The sequence below is a fragment of the Salvelinus namaycush genome, chromosome 31 (genome assembly GCF_016432855.1).
Source record: "Salvelinus namaycush isolate Seneca chromosome 31, SaNama_1.0, whole genome shotgun sequence".
Taxonomy (NCBI): Eukaryota; Metazoa; Chordata; class Actinopteri; order Salmoniformes; family Salmonidae; genus Salvelinus; species Salvelinus namaycush.
The window spans coordinates 15,775,403-15,799,380 of record NC_052337.1 but is presented as its reverse complement, the minus strand read 5'-3'; positions in this window follow the sequence as shown (position 1 = coordinate 15,799,380).

The window sequence follows — 23,978 nt, the reverse complement described above, 5'->3', positions numbered from 1 at the left end:
CTCTCTCTCTCTCTCTCTCTCTCTCTCTCTCTCTCTCTCTCTCTCTCTCTCTCTCTCTCTCAAATGAAAATTATTTTATTGGCATGGGAAACACGTTTAAGTTGCCAAAGCAAATTGCTCTATCTCATCCCCTATATTTGCCATAGAGCCCCTATATTTGCCCTACATGCCCTATATCTGCCCTACCTGCCCTTGATTTGTCCTACATGCCCTATATCTGTCCTACATGCCCTATATCTGCCCTACATGCCCTACATGCCCTATATCTGTTCTATATGCCCTATATCTGTCCTACAAAATTACATCTATTTCGCAAACTAAGCATCCTTCACTCATGCTGCCAAACATACCCTCGTAAAACTGACTATCCTACCGATCCTTGACTTCGGCGATGTAATTTACAACATCGCCTCCAACACTCTACTCAGCAAATTGGATGCAGTCTATCACAGTGCCATCTGTTTCGTCACAAAAGCCCCATATACTACCCACCACTGCGACCTGTATGCCTTCGTTGGCTGGCTCTCGCTTCATATTCGTCGCCAAACCCACTGGCTCCAGGTCATCTATAAGTCTTTGCTAGGTAAAGCCCCACCTTATCTCAGCTCACTGGTCACCATAGCAGCACCCACCCATTGCACGCGCTCCAGCAGGTATATTTCACTGGTCACCCCCAAAGCCAATTCCTCGTTTGGCCGCCTTTCCTTCCAGTTGTCTGCTGCCAATGACTGGAACGAATTGCAAAAATCACTGAAGCTGGAGACTCATATCTCCCTCACTAACTTTAAGCATCAGCTATCAGAGCAGCTTACAGATCATTGCACCTGTACATAGCCCATTTGTAAATAGCCCACCAACTCCCTCATCCCCAAATTGTTATTTATTTTATTCATATTTTTTTTGTTACTCCTTTGCACCCCAGTATCTCTACTTGCACATGCATCTTCTGCACATCTATCACTCCAGTGTTTATTTGCTAAATTGTAATTATTTCGCCACTACGGCCTATTTATTGCCTTACCTCCCTAATCTTACTTAATTTGCACACACTGTATATAGACTTTTCTATTGTGTTATTGACTGTACGTTTGTTTATTCCATGTGTAACTCTGTGTTGTTGTTTGGGTTGCACTGCTTTGCTTTATCTTGGCCAGGTTGCAGTTGTAAATTAGAGCTTATTCTCAACTGGCTTACCTGGTTAAATAAAGGTGAAATAAATGAAATAAAACACATCCCCTATATCTGCCACACATGCCCTTTATCTGTCCTACATGCCCAATATCTGCCCTACATTCCCTATATCTGCCCTACATGCCCTATATCTGTTCTATATACCCTATATATGTCCCTCATGCCCTATATCTGCCCTACATGTCCTATATCTGTCCTACATGCCCTATATCTGTCCTACATGCCTTTTATCTGCCCTATATCTGTCCTACATGCCCTATATATGTCCTACATGCCCTATATCTGCCCTACATGTCCTGTATCTGTCCTATATACCCTATATATGTCCCACATGCCCTATATCTGCCCTACATGCCCTGTATCTGCCCTACGTGCCCTATATCTGTCCTATGTGCCCTATATCTGCTCTACTTGCCCTATATCTGCCCTACATGCCCTATATCTGTCATACATGCCTTATATCTGCCCTACATGCCCTTTATCTGTTCTACATCCCCTATATCTGTCCTACATACCCTATATCTTCCCTACATGCCCTATATCTGTCCTACATGCCATATATCTAAATTACATGCCCTTTATATGTCCCACATACCCTTCATCTGTCACACATACCCTTTATCTATCCTACATGCCCTATATATGTCCTACATACTCTATATCTGCCCTACATGTTCTGTATCTGTCCTACATGCCCTATATCTGTCCTACATGCCCTATATATGTCCTACATACTCTATATCTGCCCTACATGTTCTGTATCTGTCCTACATGCCCTATATCTGTACTACATGCCCTGTATCTGCCCTACATGCCCTGTATCTGCCCTACATGCCCTATATCTGTCCTACGTGCCCTATATCTGCTCTACATGCCCTATATCTGCCCTACATGCCCTATATCTGTCATACATGCCTTATATCTGCCCTACATGCCCTTTGTCTGTCCCACATACCCTTCATCTATCCTACATGCCCTATATCTGTCCTACATGCCCTATATCTGCCCTACATGCCCTACATCTGTTCTATATACCCTATATATGTCCGACATGCCCTAAATCTGCCCTACATGTCCTGTATCTGTCCTACATGCCCTATATCTGTCCTACATGCCTTTTATCTGCCCTATATCTGTCCTACATGCCCTACATCTGCCCTACATGCCCTAAATATGTCCTACATACCCTATATCTTCCCTACATGCCCTATATCTGTCCTACAGGCCCTATATCTAACCTACATGCCCTTTATCTGTTCTACATCCCCTATATCTGCCCTACATGCCCTTTATCTGTCCCACATACCCTTTATCTATCCTACATGCCCTATATATGTCCTACATACCCTATATTTGCCCTACATGTCCTGCATCTGTCCTACATGCCCTATATCTGTCCTACATGAATTTATCTGCTCTATATCTGTTCTACATCCCCTATATCTGTCCTACATACCCTATATCTGTCCTACATACCCTATATCTTCCCTACATGCCGTATATCTAACCTACATGCCCGTTATCTGTTCTACATCCCCTATATCTGCCCTACATGCCCTTTATCTGTCCTACATGCCCTATATCTGTCCTACATGCCCTATATCTGCCCTACATGCCCTATATCTGCCCTACATGCCCTTTATCTGTCCTACATGCCCTATATCTGTCTTACATGCCCTATATCTGGCCTACATACCCTACATCTGCCCTACATGCCCTATATCTGCCCTACAGCCCCTATATCTGTCCTAAATGCCCTACATCTGCCCTACATCCCCTATATCTGCCCTACATCTGCTATATCTGACCTACATTACCTATATCTGCCCTACATGCCCTTTATCTGTCCTATATGGCCTATATCTGTTCTATATGCCCTATATCTGTCCTATATGCCCTTTATCTGCCATATATCTGTCCTATATACCCTATATCTGTCCTACATGCTCTATATCTGTCCCACATGCTCTATATCTGTCCCACATGCCCTATATCTGCCCATCAAATGTCCTATATCTGTCCTACATGCCCTATATCTGCCCATCAAATGCCCTATATCTGTCCTACATGCCCTATATCTGCCCATCAAATGCTCTTTATCTGTCCTACATCCCCTATATCTGTCCTACATGCCCCATATCTGTCCTACATGCCCTATATCTGTAACCCCAGCCTACGATTATCAACAGCTAAACAAGGTTGAATAATGGACACAAGTTCCAATGTCATTTAGGCTGAACACTTTACATTGTTTAGACAAGACAGAGGATTTAGATTAGCGGTAGCAAAATACCCAAGACCCGGTCAAGGACCAGAGCGGATCCGGATCCCAAACTCAAAATAATGTCAGGGGTCTGGGTCGGAGCTAATATGATTGTCACGGGTCTCAGTTATGTGTAATTCCAGGGGCGCAACTTTCACTGGGGATGGGGGGACATGTCCCCCCACATTCTGAAATTGTATTTTTGTCCCCCACAGTTTTATCATTGGAATCTGATTCAAAACGGGGCAATGGTGTGCTTAAGGACCATGCGGACGCCTCCGAGAGGCCGGGTAGGCTGTTTGGAGTGTTTATCCGAATGGATAAAAAAAAAAAAAATTATAATAATTATGTCCCGCCCACTCCTAAAACCAAAGTTGCGTCCCTGTGTAATTCTAACTGACTTGTCCGGAATGGCCCGTACAGATCCGAACGCCACTGCACAGTAGAGCGAGAGACATTTTATAATTACTGCTTATGTTCTTGCTTTTCACAAGACTGAAGCGTGGCGGGTGTAGTTAGTTGTTGGCCAATTATAAGTCATCAAAGAGGCGATAGGCTACAGTCATAGAGCTTCGCTCTATGTTTGGCAAAAGTTAGGCAATATGTAATCAATGGAAGATGAAATGAACATTACAGAATTAAAAGTTAAAGGAAAATTATAAAAGAAAAAGTTAAAGGAAAATGAACAAGAGCCAACAGGTAGGCTGCTACTTAATATTCTGAATGGAGTTGTTGTTATTTGTAACTGTAGGAGGAGAAAGCGCATGCACTGTAGCCTCAGTTAGCTAGCTTAACTAGCTTCTCCCAGTTTGATGCAGTCAAGACAGGTACTACGTAATCATATTTGATGATAAATAACCTATGGCAGCTATTAGTCTACTATAGCGGAAGTCAACTTGATTGCTGTCTCTTCTCTTTCCCTCCCTCCTCCCTGCTCATAATCACCATGTCACTAGCTCACAGTCTATCCCCTCCCTGCCTGCTAGAGCGGCACCTCTCTCCCTCCTCTCGCACTTTATCAGCTTCTGGGTCCAATCGGAATGGGGCTCTATATTAAAATAATATAGTTATGCATATCGGGTCTGGTTGGGAAAATCCCAGGTCAATTTTGGAACGGGTCCAACTTTTTGAGTGAAGACCTATAATTTAGAGGTCATACTGAAATCTTAGTTAAACATAATTTACTTATATGAATGTGTAACGGCTGTCCTCCTCCTCTTCGGAAGAAGAGGAGGAGTAGGGATTGGACCAAAGCACAGCGTGGAATGTGGACATAATGAAGTTTATTAAAGTAAAGACGAAAACCAAAAACACTTCAACAAACTACAAAATAACAAACGAACGTAGACAGACCTGAACTATGAGAACTTACATATAACACGAAGAACGCACGAACAGGTACAGACTACAACAAACGAACGAACAAACCGAAACAGTCCCGTGTGGTGCAACATACACAGACACGGAAGACAACCACCCACAAACAAACAGTGTGAACAGCCTACCTTTATATGGTTCTCAATCAGAGGAAACGTCAAACACCTGTCCCTGATTGAGAACCATATAAGGCTAATTACCACTGACCTAAACATAGAAACACAAAACATAGAATGCCCACCCCAACTCACGCCCTGACCAACTAAACACATACAAAAACAAGAGAAAACAGGTCAGGAACGTGACATAACCCCCCCCTCAAGGTGCGAACTCCGGACGCACCACCAAAAGTCTAGGGGAGGGTCTGGGTGGGCATCTGTCCACGGTGGCGGCTCAGGCTCTGGGCGTGGTCCCCATCCCACCATAGTCAATCCCCGCTTCTTTAGCCTCCTCCCAATGACCACCCACCAAATTAACCCCACTGGATTAAGGGGCAGCACCGGACTAAGGGGCAATACCGGAATGAGGGGCAATACCGGAATGAGGGGCAGCTCCGGACTGAGGGGCAGCTCCGGACTGGATGGCGGATCCTGGCTGGCTGGCTCTGGCGGATCCTGGCTGGCTGGCTCTGGCAGATCCTGGCTGGCTGGCTCTGGCAGATCCTGGCTGGCTGGCTCTGGCAGATCCTGGCTGGCTGGCTCTGGCGGATCCTGGCTGGCTGGCTCTGGCGGATCCTGGCTGGCTGGCTCTGGCGGATCCTGGCTGGCTGGCTCTGGCTGATCCTGTCTGGCGGACAGCTCTGGCTGATCCTGTCTGGCGGACGGCTCTGGCTGATCCTGTCTGGCGGACGGCTCTGGCTGATCCTGTCTGGCGGACGGCTCTGGCTGATCCTGTCTGGCGGACGGCTCTGGCTGATCCTGTCTGGCGGACGGCTCTGGCTGATCCTGTCTGGCGGAAGGCTCTGGCTGATCCTGTCTGGCGGAAGGCTCTGGCTGATCCTGTCTGGCGGAAGGCTCTGGCTGATCCTGTCTGGCGGAAGGCTTTGGCTGCTCCTGTCTGGCGGAAGGCTCTAGCGGCTCCTGTCTGGCGGAAGGCTCTAGCGGCTCCTGTCTGGCGGAAGGCTCTAGCGGCTCCTGTCTGGCGGACGGCTCTGAAGGCTCATGGCAGACGGGCGGCTTTGCAGGCTCAGTACAGACGGGCGGCTTTGAAGGCTCAGTACAGACGGGCAGTTCATGCGGCGCTTGGCAGAAGGACAGTTCAGACGGCGTTGGGCAGACGGGCAGCTCTGACAGCTCGGGACAGACGGGCAGTTCTGGGCAGACTGGCACACCTGTAGGGAGGAGACGGAGAGACAGCCTGGTGTGTGGGGCTGCCACAGGACCCACCAGGCTGGAGAGACCTACAGGAGGCTTGATGTTAAAAGGCACCTGAAGGACCGGGCTGTGAGGGAGCACTGGAGCTCTGGTGCGCAGCCTTGGCACCACTCCCCCAGGCTGGAGTACTACTCCAGCCCGTACCCTCCAGAGTGCAGGCACAGGTTGAACCGGGCTGTGGATGAGCACTGGAGATCTAGTGCCTACTACGCGCACCTCTCCCTTAGGCTCCACTCCCACATTTGCCCGGTACGAGCGAAGCGTAGGCATAGGACGCACTGCACCCTCCCAGCGCCCCAGAGACACAGCACGCAGAGCCAGCGCAGGATACCCTGGACCGAAACTGCGTACCGGAGACCAGACGCGCTGAGCAGGCACAATACGCCCCGGCTGGATGCCCACACTCACACGACACTTTCGGGGGGCTGCCCTATAGCGCACCGGGCTATGGGCACGCACTGGCGACACCGTGCGCTTAACCGCATAACACGGTGCCTGACCAGTGACGCGTTGCTTATAATAAGCACGAGGAGTGCGCTCAGGTCTGCTACCTGGCTTAGCCACACTCCTCTCTAGCCCCCCCCAAAAAAATATATGGGGCTGCCTCTCGTACCTGTCGCGCTGCCTTGCTGCCTCCTCATATCGCCGCCGCTCAGCTTTCGCTTTCTCCAGCTCAGCTTTGGGACGGCGATACTCCCCAGCCTGTGCCCAGGGTCCTTCTCCGTTCAAGATCTCCTCCCATGTCCAGGAGTCCTGGGATTTCTGCTGTTGCTGTCGCTGCCCTTTTCCCCGCTGCTTGATCCTTGTTTGGTGGGTGGTTCTGTAACGGCTGTCCTCCTCCTCTTCGGAAGAAGAGGAGGAGTAAGGATTGGACCAAAGCGCAGAGTGGAATGTGGACATAATGAAGTTTATTAAAGTAAAGACGAAAACCGAAAACACTTCAACAAACTACAAAATAACAAACGAACGTAGACAGACCTGAACTATGAGAACTTACATATAACACGAAGAACGCACGAACAGGTACAGACTACAACAAACGAACGAACAAACCGAAACAGTCCCGTGTGGTGCAACATACACAGACACGGAAGACAACCACCCACAAACAAACAGTGTGAACAGCCTACCTTTATATGGTTCTCAATCAGAGGAAACGTCAAACACCTGTCCCTGATTGAGAACCATATAAGGCTAATTACCACTGACCTAAACATAGAAACACAAAACATAGAATGCCCACCCCAACTCACGCCCTGACCAACTAAACACATACAAAAACAAGAGAAAACAGGTCAGGAACGTGACAGAATGTTTGTACTGTCCCATTCACACATAGTCTCTAGTACTTATTGTCTGGTGTGTTTCAGTTTGAATGGAGAGAGCTGGCGCCCATTCATAGCAGATATCTCAGTACAGAGTTGTGCTTCTGTCCCATTGGAAAACAGGAATAGGGAGAAACAACAGCTTTTGTGTATGCGTTGCCATTGTGTTTCGTTTACAGGGCAGGGATCAGGCTGAATGAACTGCTGTGACTGGAGAAGGGGACAACTGGTGCCAGGAACTCTCTGACTTATAATTGTGCTTCTTGGTAAATTGAATGAGATTTGAATGAAGCTGAGAAACAGTTATTGGTATTTCCTAAGTACATTCAACCAAGGAGGTTTGAAGAAAACTATTATTACCTGAGTGCAATGTTTGACAGGTTTTTATAGTTAGCTGCTTGGAGTAGTTTCCTTCGAAAAAACATATTTTGATAAAATAAATAGTGCTTTTGATGTGACTTGATGCAGAACACACATACATCAAGGGCATTCTTGACACAGTTCCCGTGACAGCAGAGAGATAAGGGAAGTGGGCTGTCTCTAGCTCTGTTTGTTTACCGTGGAGCAGAACTTTGTGTCTTTATTATGACTACACACACACACACACACACACACACACACACACACACACACACACACACACACACACACACACACACACACACACACACACACACACACACACACACACACACACACACACACCAGGAGGGCATGGGCGACCTAACACCAAGCACGTACCTCCTCCTAAAGGCTGACTGTGTGTGTGTGTGTGTGTGTGTGTGTGTGTGTGTGTGTGTGTGTGTGTGTGTGTGTGTGTGTGTGTGTGTGTGTGTGTGTGTGTGTGTGTGTGTGTGTGTGTGTGTGTGTGTGTGTGTGTGTGTGTGTGTGTGTAAACTAGTTGATGGATCTGTAGGATAATGTTTTCTGAGGGTTGGGTGTGATGAGCGCTTGTATTTCCCCTGGCTTGCGAGTGAGCGAGGCTCAAGGTCCAACACATTCCTGACTGCATTGGTCAGTAAAGGATTTCTGATATGTTTTCATAGGCAGGCAGGCTGCACAGACACACACACACACAAAAAGACACAATCTTGTTTGGAGTTCCTCTACCAGACCGACTTCACTATGTGAGAGACAGAGAACTTCCCCAGGCCAGTAGATTCCATCCGTGTGGACATTCCAGAATGGAATCAAGGGGTTGCGAGCGAGAGATGCATCTGAGTCTGACACTGGCGAGGACGACAAGGGGCATCAGGGCTGAAGATGGCCACTGTCATATCTATCTATCTATCTATCTATCTATCTATCTATCTATCTATCTATCTATCTATCTATCTATCTATCTATCTATCTATCTATCTATCTATCTATCTATCTATCTATCAGGGTTGAGGAGGACCACTGCCATATCTATCTATCTATCTATCTATCTATCTATCTATCTATCTATCTATCTATCTATCTATCTATCTATCTATCTATCTATCTATCTATCTATCTATCTATCTATCTATCTATCTATCTATCTATCTATCTATCTATCTATCTATCTATCTATCTATCTATCTATCTATCTATCTATCTATCTATCTATCAATTCAATTCAATTCAATTCAAGGGGCTTTATTGGCATGGGAAACATGTGTTAACATTGCCAAAGCAAGTGAGGTAGATAACATACAAAAGTGAAATAAACAATAAAAATGAACAGTAAACATTACACATACAGAAGTTTCAAAACAATAAAGACATTACAAATGGCCGATGACCTCAGGCCTTGGATATTCCAGGATGATATAGTGAATGCTTTTTGTTCCATAAAGTGTCCAATGTTGTTGGTCGTGGTTTGGCCTCAGGCCAGTAAGTGTGAGCAGAGCCTGCTGAGCATCTGGTACATGCCGTTGGCTTGGGCGAGTGTAAGAGTGGGGGTTGGGCCTGTTTGCCCGCTCACTATCTGGGCGTATGTGTGACTTCCATGTTGATGCCCTCTTTGCGGGGGTGGGGTGCATGGGGTGGGCAGGAGTGGCATAGGTCTGATCTGAGGGGGCCTAAATGGGGTGTGGGCATGGTTGATGTGGGGGGGTGTTGATTGGTTGGGGTGGGGGTGTGAATGTGTCTGGGGGTGCTGTGGTCTGGATGTAAGTCCTCTTGGCGTGGGTCCTCTATGTGTAGGTCCAGGGGGGGGTCCTGCAGGTCTTGGAGGGTGTCTCGCTGGTCTGGGTGGGGTGTCTCTTGATCTGTTGCTCCTGTGTGAAGTGTTGGGGCTGCGTTTGAGAGCGATGTCCTTTAGAGTCCGGGCAAAGGTGGGCACTGCTGCCTTGTAGAGGTGGACCTGGTCATAGAGGCTGTTCAAGTCCAGGGTGTAGTGGTGGGCCAGGAAAACATTTGGTTTTGAGGCACAGTCACGGGAAATGCTTGCGTTTACCCGCTGAATGGTAGCAGGGTGGAAGTCTTTTCGTGGTAGCAGGGTGGAGATAACCACTTGTGCGTTGGGGAAAGTAGAAGAAGCTTTTTCAATCACTCCCTTCAGTGCTGTGGCCACCCTTTCCTGCTGTGCTCTCAGGTCGTTTGTGCCTGTGTGTATTATTATGTGGCTAGGTGAGCCTAGTTTGTCCTCAGACAGAAGGTCTAGGGCGCACTGGGTGTTTGGACACCAGAGTTTAGACACACTGTGTTTGGGAAAAAGTTTTTTTTCTTCTATATATTTCCCATTTGAGTCCATAAGGAGAACAATCTGTGTCTTGTGTTTGTCCTCAGTGGGTGTGGGGGGGTTGTCAGGAGGGCTATCAGGGTGGCTGACAGGGGGGGTGCTCAGAGGGGGTGAGAGCTGCTGGGCTTGGGGTTTTTCTTTTGTCTGTTCTGCTGTGATGTCGACTCTATGGTCAGGGTCTGGTGTGGACTGTTCTGCTGTGGTGTCGAGACTTTTGTCGGGTGCTGAGGTGGGCTGTTCTGCTGGCTTCTCTGTGGGGATGGCCAGCTCTCTAGTGGGTTGTTCTCTGTCGCACGCCGTCCCCCTCAACCTCTCCTCCAGCAGTCTGATCCTCTCCTCCATCCCCCTCTCCCTCTCCTCCAGCAGTCTGATCCTCTCCTCTAGTGCTCTGTTCTGCTCCTGCTCCTGCTTCTTCTCTTTCTCCTGTTGAAGTTGTCTCACCACTGTCCAGAGTGCAGATATGTCTCTCTCCACCTCCAGCACTCCGGGTCTGGTTAAGGGTTTTTTGTTGTGCTGGACTGTTGTCTGGGTCTGTGCTGACTGGAGTGTAATCACCTGCTGTTCCAGCTCCACCTGCCTTACCTCCAGCTGGGTAAATTTATCCTTCATTTCAATGAGGAAGAAGTACTCTGTACTGGTAGGTTGACTGTCTGCTGAGGGTTGCTCGTCTGTGGGGTTATATGATGAAGAGGTCTGGTCTGACCCGCTTTGGGTGGGGGTATCTTTATCAAGGGAGAGCTTCTCCTGCTGGGCTAATTCTTTGATTAGGTGAAAGTCCAGCTGAAACTGTTTGGGGTTGCCCTGTACAATTACTGTTCCAGACTTATAGAGATTTATATTAGCTGACTCAGAGTCCTCGTTGTCAAGTATCCTGAGTTTCCACCCCTCGTTAACCCCCCCTCTCTTAACAAAGGGGTAGTGTGCTAATATAGCACTGTGCCATGCCAGGGGATGGTTTGTGTGGAAGATAAGGTTGCTGATGTTCCCATTTTTGTAATAGTCAGCAAAAAGTGTCTCTTGATTTTCCATAAGGAGCTTCATTTTGTGATCTTTTCTTGCCTTATCATTCTTTACATACACAGGGTACTGTATTTTAATTACCTCTGAACAGCGGGAGGCAGCTTCTAAGGCCTCTCCATTTGGTTGGGGTAGACTATTCGACTCTCCTGCCATTGTTGGGCTAATGGGCTTTGACACCTCTCACTTGACACATAAGTGCTAGTTGAAGCTGTATCAAGCTTGGCAGAATTATGTTACCATTCAGTCCTTATAAAGTAATGTCATGTATTTTTCTTCTTGGCTTTTGGAAATAAAATATAGTTTCAGACTAAACATTACTCACTCAGTTCCAGGTTGGGTGGTGTTCTCAGGTTTCTGTTGTTTTCCAGAGAATTTGCTGTATAGAATAATTAATCCTTGGTAGATGTGAACCTTCCAGGTGATTCCGTAATTCCGTCCAAAATCAGGTTGTAGGTTTTGAGTTTTGATTTGAAGTGAGGGTTATGTTGTAGAGGGTAGCATCCTGTATGTGTTCTTGACAAAAAATCCAAGTTTATCTAACTCTAAATCTATATTTTATTAAGAAAATGCTGAAAAATGCAGGAGCTCATCTGATCATGACCTCTGCTCTGCTCCATCTCCTATCTATCTATCTATCTATCTATCTATCTATCTATCTATCTATCTATCTATCTATCTATCTATCTATCTATCTATCTATCTATCTATCTATCTATCTATCTATCTATCTATCTATCTATCTATCTATCTATCTATCTATCTATCTATCTATCTATCTATCAGGGTTGAGGAGGACCACTGTCATATCTATCTATCGTGGGCATCAAGGCTGAAGAGTGCCACTGTCATATCTATCAGGGGCATCGGGCTGAGGAGGGCCACTGTCATATCTATCAGGACATCAGGGCTGAGGAGTGCCACTGTCATATCTATCTATTTGATAAGTTATATGCATAAAATAAAGATGTTTCAAAATGTCACATTTTGGAGAGATTTTTGGACACTAAGGGACGCCTAGGCCTTGTTATGGATAAACGTCTATAAAGACAGATTGGTATAAGATATCTGCTCCATTTTTGGGGCACATGTTGACAAGATGTTGGGGAATCACTGGAGGGGAATATTGATCAACTGAGCACCTCTGAATAGTCACCTCAGTGTACAGCTCAATAAACACACCAGCCGTTTTGTTATATTTAATTCTTCTGCGATGTATTTAAGTGTCATATTGGGATGCAAACTCAAAATGTAATAAATGTACACTGTATATCTGTGTGTAGGTATCTTATTTTTTTAGGCCCCTAACTACATGTGTGAGGTGTATAATTTTGTTTCAAAGTACATTTGTTTAAGACTAACAAGAAACACTGTGTGACCCTGATTTAGCCCACTGCAGTAAAAGGTTAGGGGATATCTAGTTAATGTATTAAAGTCTGCTGTCAAATGTTTTCGTACCTCAGTGGTTTGAAGTTGACTTGAACTAAAGTTTGACATCATCTACTAGATGGACTATTCAGTTCACATCAGAAAACAGAGTCAAATGTACAGATAATGCTGCAGACGATTTAGGAAGACTAAGGTTATCAGCTTCAGTAAGGTTATTAGCTCCAGTAAAGTTATTAGTGATTTCCCAGGAACAAACCTAGCATACTGTAACACACTATACTGTATCTCACGAGGTGAAATCAGACCAAACTAAGGAACTCTTTGTAACTATATTCACTTAGTGAGTCTGGTACGATCAGAGTCTACTTTAAAATGTTATGTCACACGTCAACTCTGCAGTCCCTAGCTAGCTACAGTATGTCATCTCTGCAGTCCATAGCTATTAGCTATAGTATGTCAACTCTGCAGTCCCTAGCTATTAGCTATAGTATGTCAACTCTGCAGTCCCTAACTATTAGCTACAGTATGTCAACTCTGCAGTCCCTAGCTAGCTACAGTATGTCATCTCTGCAGTTCCTAGCTATTAGCTACAGTATGTCAACTCTGCAGTCCCTAACTATTAGCTACAGTATGTCAACTCTGCAGTTCCTAGCTATTAGCTACAGTATGTCAACTCTGCAGTCCCTAGCTATTAGCTACAGTATGTCAACTCTGCAGTTCCTAGCTATTAGCTACAGTATGTCAACTCTGCAGTCCCTAGCTATTAGCTACAGTATGTCAACTCTGCAGTCCCTAGCTAGCTACAGTATGTCATCTCTGCAGTCCATAGCTATTAGCTATAGTATGTCAACTCTGCAGTCCCTAGCTATTAGCTATAGTATGTCAACTCTGCAGTCCCTAACTATTAGCTACAGTATGTCAACTCTGCAGTCCCTAGCTAGCTACAGTATGTCATCTCTGCAGTTCCTAGCTATTAGCTACAGTATGTCAACTCTGCAGTCCCTAACTATTAGCTACAGTATGTCAACTCTGCAGTTCCTAGCTATTAGCTACAGTATGTCAACTCTGCAGTCCCTAACTATTAGCTACAGTATGTCAACTCTGCAGTTCCTAGCTATTAGCTATAGTATGTCAACTCTGCAGTCCCTAACTATTAGCTACAGTATGTCAACTCTGCAGTCCCTAGCTATTAGCTACAGTATGTCAACTCTGCAGTTCCTAGCTATTAGCTACAGTATGTCAACTCTGCAGGCCCTAGCTATTAGCTACAGTATGTCAACTCTGCAGTCCTTAGCTATTAGCTACAGTATGTCAACTCTGCAGTTCCTAGCTATTAGCTACAGTATGTCAACTCTGCAGTCCTTAGCTATTAGCTACAGTATGTCAACTCTGCAGTTCCTAGCTATTAGCTACAGTATGTCAACTCTGCAGTCCCTAACTATTAGCTACAGTATGTCAACTCCGCAGTTCCTAGCTATTAGCTACAGTATGTCAACTCCGCAGTCCCTAGCTATTAGCTACAGTATGTCAACTCTGCAGTTCCTAGCTATTAGCTACAGTATGCCAACTTTGCAGTCCATAGCTATTAGCTACAGTATGTCAACTCTGCACTCCCTAGCTATTAGCTACAGTACGATGGTTTGTATTTAGAGGAACCGTGAATATGACCTGTGACCTCTGTGAGAGCAGCAGACCGCTCCGGTCCTGGAAATCCCAAGCATTTGGAACACTACAACACATGCAGTACATTTTTCACCTTCATTCTGCCAGTCGTTCTCAGTAATTAGTGTCGGTCGTGAAAAGCAGGCACACACTCTGACGCTCTACCCCTTCACACACACACGCGCGCGCACATACGCGTGCGCACACACCACCAAACCATAATCGCCACAGGAAATGGCAGGAGAGAGCTACAGTTAAAATGCTCTTAATAAATGAAGTGAGAAAGAGATGAATGGGAGAGAGGGGGAATGAAGGAGGAGAGGGAATAAAGAAGCCACGAGTAAACAGCACAGTTGTGAGTGAGAGAGAGAGATGTATATAACTGACTGTGAGAGAGAAGAGGGTTGTAGTCAGTGAGATCACAGGCCTGAGATCACAGGCCTGCTGCTGATGTGTCAAAGGTGACGAGAGAGAAACCCATGCATCAGAGAAACCCATGCAGCCTTATTTACAAGTTCGAACACTGGAATGTGAGATGCAATCTACACCTTGATTAGGCTGATAGAAATTCTCATTATTTAATTGAATATTTCTATATAGCCTACATTTTCTCGTTCTGAATTTCTAACGTGAGTGGGACAGGTGTGGCTTCATGACAATGATCAAGAGCAGCTGCTCACCGATTTGTAAGCTCTAACGCAGTTACAGTACACTCAATCAATTAATCAAATTTATTTATAAAGCCCTTCTTACATCAGCTGATGTCACAAAGTGCTGTACAGAAACCCAGCATAAAACCCCAAACAGCAAGCAATGCATGTGTAGAAGCACGCTAGCTAGGAGAAACTCCCTAGAAAGGCCAGAACCTAGGAAGAAACCTAGAGAGGAACCAGGCTATGAGGGGTGGCCAGTCCTCTTCTGGCTGTGCCGGGTGGAGATTATAACAGAACATGGCCAAGATGTTCAAATGTTCATAGATGACCAGCAGGGTCAAATAATAATAATCACACTGGTTGTCGAGGGTGCAACAGGTCAGCACCTCAGGAGTAAATGTCAGTTGGCTTTTCATAGCCGATCATTCAGAGTATCTCTACCGCTACTGCTGTTTCTAGAGAGTTGAAAACAGCAGGTCTGGGACAGGTAGCACGTCCAGTGTACAGGTCAGGGTTCCATAGCCGCAGGCAGAACAGTTGAAACTGGAGCAGCAGCACAGCCAAGTGGACTGGGGACAACAAGGAGTCATCAGGCCAGGTAGTCCTGAGGCATGGTCCTAGGGCTCAAGTCCTCCGAGAGAGAGGAAGAAAGAAAGAAAGAAAGAGAGAAAGAGAGAAAGAAAGAGAGAAAAAGAGAGAGAGAATTAGAGAGAGCATACTTAAATTCACACAGGACACCGGATAAAATACTCCAGATATAACAGACTGACCCTAGCCCCCCGACACATAAACTACTGCAGCATAAATACTGGAGGCTGAGACAGGAGGGGTCGGGAGACACTGTGGCCCCATCCGATGATACCACCGGACAGGGCCAAACAGGCAGGATATAACCCCACCCACTTTGCTAAAGCACAGCCCCCACACCACTAGAGGGATATCTTCAACCACCAACTTACCATCCTGAGACAAGGCCAAGTATAGCCTACAAAGATCTCTGCCACGGCACAACCCAAGGGGGGGTGCCTTCCCAGACAGGAAGATTACGTCAGTGACTCAACCCACTCAAGTGACGCACCCCTCCTAGGGATGGCATGGAAGAGCACCAGTAAGCCAGTGACTCAGCCCCTGTAATAGGGTTAGAGGCAGAGAATCCCAGTGGAGAGAGGGGAACCGGCCAGGCAGAGACAGCAAGGGTGGTTTGTTGCTCCAGTGCCTTTCCGTTCACCTTCACACACCTGGGCCAGACTACACTCAATCATATGACCTACTGAAGAGATGAGTCTTCAATAAAGACTTAAAGGTTGAGGCCGAGTAGGCAGACCATTCCATAAAAATGGAGCTCTATAGGAGAAAGCCCTGCCTCTCCAGCTGTTTGCTTAGAAATTCTAGGGACAGTAAGGAGGCCTGTGTCTTGTGACCGTAGCGTACGTGTAGGTATGTACGGCAGAACCAAATCGGAAAGATAGGTAGGAGCAAGCCCATGTAAAGCTTTGAAGGTTAACCTGTTAGGCGGGCTGTCCCGACATCGGTACACTTATGACAACATCCAGCTCAAGTGCAGGGCGCGAAATTCAAAATCTATTTTTTTAAAATATTTAACTTTCACACATTAACAAGTCCAATACAGCATTTGAAAGATAAACATCTTGTCAATCCAGCCAACATGTCCGATTTTTTTAATGTTTTACAGAGAAAACACCACATATATTTATGTTAGCTCACCACCAAATAAAAAAGAGGACAGACATTTTTCACAGCACAAGTAGGATGCAAGTAGCATGCACAAGCCAACCTAACTAACCTAGAACCAACCTAAATAACCTAGAAAAAACTACCTCAGATGACAGTCCTATAACATGTTACACAATAAATCTATGTTTTGTTCAAAAAATGTGCATATTTTAGCTATAAATCAGTTTTACATTACTGCTACCATCATAGCTACAGTCAGAAATCGCACGGGAGTAGCCAGAGACAATACAGACACCAACGTCAACTACTAATTACACATCATAAAACATTTCAGAAAAATATATGGTGGATAGCTAATGAAAGACAAAGATCGTGTGAATAGAGCCAATATTTCCGATTTTTGAAGTGTTTTACAGCGAAAACACAATATATCGTTATATTAGCTTACTACATTAGCTAGCACACAGCAGCATTGATTCTAGTCAAACGGTAGCATAGCACAGTTCGACAGATATATGAAAAAGCATCCCAAATTGGGTCCTTATCTTTGTTGATCTTCCATCAGAATGTTCTCCAAGGGGTCCTTTGTTCAGAAACGTCTTTATTTCGATCCAGAACGAACGATTTCCCTCTTGAATTAGCAAGCACACTGGCAGTGCGACGCTAACCTCTCCATCTTGACAAAATTCTTGCGTCGCATCACGTCTAAAGTCCAGAATAAATTTCAATAATATAATTAAACTATATTGAAAAAACATACTTTAGGATGATATTGTGACATGTATCAAATAAAATCGAAGCCGGAGAACATATTCACCTTTAACGAGCGTTTTCCAGGAGCCGAGTCCAGGTTCTACTTCGCGCCCAGAAAAAAAAAATAAAGTGCGCAAGTCTCACTCCAAGAGGCTGTATTCAATCCCTGAACGAGATATTCAAGTCCTTTCTGCTCTCACTTCCGCATGACACCCAGGGGAAGGCGTATGACGTGTTTCTATGGTCCCAAGTGACATGCCCTTTTATAGACAAGCTCTTGAAAAGAGACCTCGCATTTGGAAATCTCACTTCCGGATAGGAAATGGGCTGCAGAAAAAGTTCTGGTTCACTTAGAGAAATAATTCAAACGGTTTAAGAAACTAGAGAGTGTTTTCTATCCAATAGAAATGATAATATGCATATTGTACGAGCAAGAATTGAGTAGGAGGCCGTTTGAAATGGCCACCTATTTTCAGGTTACTCAGTGCTGCCCCTTGCAGCCATAAGAAGTTAGCAGTAAAACCTTGAAATCAGCCCTTGCCTTAACAGGAAGCCAGTGTAGAGAGGCTAACACTGGAGTAATATGATCAAATTATTTGGTTCTAGTCAAGATTCTAGCAGCCGTGTTTAGCACTAACTGAAGTTTATTTTGTGCTTTATCCGGGTAGCCGGAAAGTAGAGCATTGCAGTAGTCTAACCTAGAAGTGACAAAAGCATGGATTAATTTTTCTGCATCATTTTTAGACAGAAAGTTTCAGATTTTTGCAATGTTATGTAGATGGAAAAAATATGTATTTGAAACAGTCTTGATATGTTCGTCAAAAGAGAGATCCGGGTCCAGAGTAACGCCGAGGTCCTTCACAGTTTTATTTGAGACGACTGTACAACAGTCAAGATTAATTGTCAGATTCAACAGAAGATCTCTTTGTTTCTTGGGACCTAGAACAAGCATCTCTGTTTTGTCCGAGTTTAAAAGTAGAACATTTGCAGCCATCCACTTCCTTATGTCTGAAACACAGGCTTCCAGGGAGGGCAATTTTGGGGCTTCACCATGTTTCATCGAAATATACAGCTGTGTGTCATCCACATAGCAGTGAAAGTTAACATTATGTTTCCGAATGACATCACCAAGAGGTAAAATATATAGTGAAAACAATAGTGATCCTAAAACGGAACCTTGAGGAACACCAAAATGTACAGTTGATTTGTCAGAGAACAAACCATCCACAGAGACAAACTGATAGGAGGGCCACTGTTATATTCATCTATTTGGGTCATCGGGGCTGAGGAAGGCCACTGTCAAGGATAACGCTTGATCTGATCTAGGCCTAAATCATTTTGGGCCACACAAAAGTACCTCTCTCCCCTCTGACACACATAAAATATATTTGAGAATGTCTTTCTTCTAATAACTCTTTGCCAAAGGATGTATTGACATGATTAAACTCCGTACCATGTAACTAATATTTTGTTATTTCTAAAAGTAACTAACGTTGCGGTTTGTTTTTCTCCTGCTGTCAGCCATCTCAAATGACAGGCCAAGGGTTAAAGTTCATGTGACCCACATTAGTGACCAGGTCGTCGGCCCTCTGCAGGGGGCGTTTCCTGTGATTACCCAGCATGCTGCTTGCCGGACGGGGGTCAGAAAGCAGAAGTCATTTTAAGCATTATAGAGAGGAAATGTGTTTCTTAGAGATGGAAATGGTCACTGGGGGAATGTTTTTACTTCTGTTTGTTATTCTGCACTAACAAGTGTACTACATTAGTATGATATTATGTTTAGGGATTCAAATGTTCACATTTCACTGGCTCGCTGAACCAAAAGGTCATGAGACCACTCTTAAGACACCTAAAAGCATACAGAGTTAGAACTTTAAGTGATTCCAAAATTCACATGCACGCAGACACATACTGTATACGGCCTCTCTCTGATAATGAGACAGATTGGAGGTGGGTGGAGGTGTGATTGGAGGTGGGTGTTATGCCTCTGGCCATGGAAACAGGGAGAGCAGCAGGGCCTGGGACATTCCTCATGTTTCTAACCTCTGACCACTAAAATACTCCTAACCCATTTAGCACCTATTCAGAAACTCTTAAGACAACCACAGCAGGAGTAAGTGACCTTAATCACATGGGTGTTATAACATGGTAAGTAAAGTTATGAAACTAACTCTACTATACAGTATATTTACTGTATTCAAACCTACTTACAGGTAACACATATTCAAGAAGTAGGCGAAGTCAAACATTCAGAGATAAGTGGAAACCAAACCCACAACCCTGCTGTTTCTGGTACAATCCACGTGAGTCATGAAGCTGATCCTATGGGCTGCTCTTTCTGTTAACATCCCTGTTTGACACACACTCAGAAGGGGACTAGAGCTTCAGAATGTAGAATAAATTAAGTTTAACCTGATGCAGAAGGAGGAGGTTCTGACAAATCAGCAACAGGTATAGCCAGCTCTGTTTACACAACGGCTCTAACTCAACTTACCTAACACAGGGGTTGAGGGATAATAAACAATGATGATGTCACAGTCATTAAGTAAACTAACGATGTGTTACAAACCATTTATTCGCCCTTTCCATGTGTTTTAATTGCATGCATAATGGAATAGTAGAAGCCTTCTTTCAATTGGCATAGAAGAATATCACATAGAATCTACAATATTAAATAATTATCTGTTTGGGCTGCCCATGAAATACCTGTAAAAAAGGCTGCAGGTAGTGGCCCAGTCTGCTGAGGAGGTTGTCCACAACGTGTTGGTCAGACACCTCATCCCTCTCCTCTGGGTCTGCCTCCACATCAAACAGCATCACTAGCTTCAGAGGATTATCAGAACCAGCCTTAAAACTGTTGGTTCCAGAACTGTTCTCCAAGCCAGGGTGGGGGAACCATCGGTCACAGCCTGGAGGGTGGACGGCAGAGAACTATGTAATGTAGCAGGGACATGTGTGTGTGCGTGTGTGTGTGCACGTTGCTGTGTGCATACAATTTGTAAATATACTACCCTCATGCTATAGCGCTTCATGCTGCAGATCCAAAGTAATAAAAACCCAGTCAGGAGTCACACTTCACTTTCTCTACAGACTTAACAGACACAGCAGTTAGGATGTGTAACAACTGACAGAGACAGAGAAACTTAAGTTACTGGGTAGCGAGCCAGCAGCTTTCACTGCATGGTGCAGAAGGCAGCGTGGATAGACATTGTCAAGCTTGAGTTAGACCAGGAACAGGGGCTGGAGCATCAGACACAAACCACCCCTGGAAACACCTGCCTGGACTGGGAGGAGGGAGGAGAGAGGAGGAAGGGGAGAGGAGGGAGGAAGAAACAACATTAGAAGCGAAATAGGAGATAGATTATAATGGAGGCCAATCAAAATTGACCAAATAAAATAGAGAAAGTGGAAATTGCTGATAAATGTAGTATTGGTCGACTGCTGGACACAAAACGTTCTCTGTAGAGAGACTAAAGTGAAATAAAGAGTGCCAGACACTGAGCCATGCAGCATACCTGAGAATCACAGACGAGGGCTAGGCAGCCAATACAGAGAGAGGTGTGAAAATAAACAGAGCAATGAGAAAGAGCTCTTTCTTCCCGCAGGCCAAATGATGAAGCAGCAGGAATGGAGAAGTGTTTTGTATTTGAACGTTGGTTAAAATGTGGAATTCAAGGTGTAGGATTTCTCTGGACTTGCACTATTTCTGGGGCCGAACTCGGAAGAATTCACCCTTCGATGCCAAGGTCAGCTACTGGGTAGAGCAGAGTGGAGCGACAGGAAGTCTGACTGCCAGCTTTGCTCACTTAAACCAAAAGGACAACTTGTTTTAATTAAAATGACAAAAGACATATTGTAATGTTTGCCTGTTAAGAGCATTCAGACCAGAGAGTATTTTTATGACACAGATAACGGATTTACTGCTACTCAAGTTAACGTCTAAAGGTTTTTACAGCCCTCTGACTTATCAGATTCACAACATCAGCCGTAGGCCTACTTCACCCACTGAGGCATATCCACATTAGGCCCGTAGCTAGCTCTGTTGCTGCTTTAACCAGAGGCAGACGTTTCACTTCAGGGAGGGTCAAAGTAGCTCAGGCCAGTACTTCTTCACCTCTATAGGAAGATGTCTGCCTAAGGAAAAATACCCATTAGGCTGGTAGTCAGATATTTAGCTGCTTCAGGGATGGTGTAGTAGCCTTGAGGGCATCCCAGGGTTCAGGCAGAGGTTGACCCCAGCAATGTGCTACTAATTAGACTTAGATTGAAAGTAATTACAGGTCGGTTTTAAGCTGCCAAAAACAACCCTTCCCACATTCATTGTGTAACTAACACAGGCCCTTGTTCTCCTCTCTTTGACATACATGGAGCACATAGACTAATGTCTTGTTTCGTGACTCTCTCTCTGCTGTAGCATGACTGAGACATTAAAACACTTCCCATTCCAGACCACATGACTAGCGTTGCAACATTAGACTCTATTGATCCGCTTATGAATGATGTGTGGGTTTTCCTCATAAGCTAATTGTTATCACATGCATTTGGTTATACAACTGCTGAATCCCCCACCCTGATTCTTAAGTGTGCTATATTGCAGATTTGATTGGATCCAGCCATGCGGAAGTTAAGTGAATGTGAAAGGGTTTGGGGTGAGTTTTATGCTTTTGTGCCAGACTGCCAGTGCTTCACAGGCAGACAGAGGCCCGTAATGCCCCAAATCAACCCCTATTCTATACCCTAAAGGATCGGATGGGTTTAAGCAATATCGTGGAAACTGCACCTAGCCTATCATAGTCTATCACCATGTTAGAAGTGAAGGTTGGTGAGAAAGGGTCATAGGTAATGGGCTTGGGGTTGTATAAAAGAAGAGATGAATATGCATGATTGGCCTGAAGCATGTATAAGAGAACATCTAAAACACTGAGAACAGAGAAGCTTGTTCTAGACCTTTCTGTTCCCTCCTCCTCCTCTCCTCAAAGCTAGGTGCCTCAGTCGTCTTCCCCCCACTCTGTGTTCTCCTCTCACACTCTGTGTTCTCCTCTCACACTCTGTTCTCCCCTCACACTCTGTTCTCCCCTCACACTCTGTTCTCCCCTCACACTCTGTTCTCCCCTCACACTCTGTTCTCCCCTCACACTCTGTGTTCTCCTCTCACACTCTGTTCTCCCCTCACACTCTGTTCTCCCCTCACACTCTGTTCTCCCCTCACACTCTGTTCTCCCCTCACACTCTGTTCTCCTCTCACACTCTGTTCTCCCCTCACACTCTGTTCTCCCCTCACACTCTGTTCTCCACTCACACTCTGTTCTCCCCTCACACTCTGTTCTCCCCTCACACTCTGTTCTCCCCTCACACTCTGTTCTCCCCTCACACTCTGTTCTCCCCTCACACTCTGTTCTCCCCTCACACTCTGTGTTCTCCTCTCACACTCTGTTCTCCCCTCACACTCTGTTCTCCCCTCACACTCTGTTCTCCCCTCACACTCTGTTCTCCCCTCACACTCTGTTCTCCTCTCACACTCTGTTCTCCCCTCACACTCTGTTCTCCCCTCACACTCTGTTCTCCCCTCACACTCTGTTCTCCACTCACACTCTGTTATCCCCTCACACACTGTTTCATTCTTATTTTCCCTTTCTCTGCAGGAACGACAGACGACAACTGCAGCTGACGGCCAGGGCCTCTACATCTGGATCCAACTGCACAGCGGGACCAGTACCAACTGGGACAGGGGGAAAGAGGGAGGAAAGGGGGAGTGGAGAGGAGGGAGGAGGAAGAGGGAAAGAGAGAAGGAGAGCAGGGGGAGAGGGAGAAGAGAGAGAAGGAGGGAAGAGAGGGGGAGGAGGAGAGGGGGTGAGGGAGAGAGATGGAGAGAGTAAGAGGGGAAGAGAGAAGTGAGGTAGGGGTGAGATAGAAGGAAGTAGGGGGAGAGAGAGAAGGAGGTAGGGGGAGAGAGGAGGGGTGAGAATGAGAGATGAGAGGGGAAAGAGGAGAGCAGGGGGAGAAAGAGGGCGTAAGGCAAGCGGGGGAGAGGGGTCGAGAAGGAGGCGGGGGAATCGAGGGGATTGGACGACGTCCAGAGTCTCTCTCTCTCTCTCTGCCTAGATGTTTAGAGAACCCCCTCACTCTCTCTGCCCCACTTAAAGACGGAATATCTCGGTCAGATAGAGAGACAAAGAGGAGAGAGGGATTGAAAGAAGTGAGGGAGAGAGAGAAGGATTGAAAGAAAGACCCAGGACTGAATCTTGCCAGATAAAGAAAGACTGGGAAAAGGAGTTTGGACAGAGGAAAAAGTGGGAGAATGAGGAAGAAACTCCACTATTTTGTCAGATAGAGAAAGAGAGAGGAAAGGTGGAGTAGAAGAAGTGAGGAGAGAGAGAAAGGGGGTGGGAGATTGACATGAGGTATGAGAGACTGAAAAAGGCAGAAAATCCCTTGTCAGATAGAGAAAGAGAAGGGGAGAGGGGGATTGAAAGAGAAGTGGAATGAAAGACAATAAATAAATCCCTAGAATGTGATGAAGAAAGCAGAGTGGGGTCTCCTGCTAGAGACAACCCCGGAAGAATGGTGCTG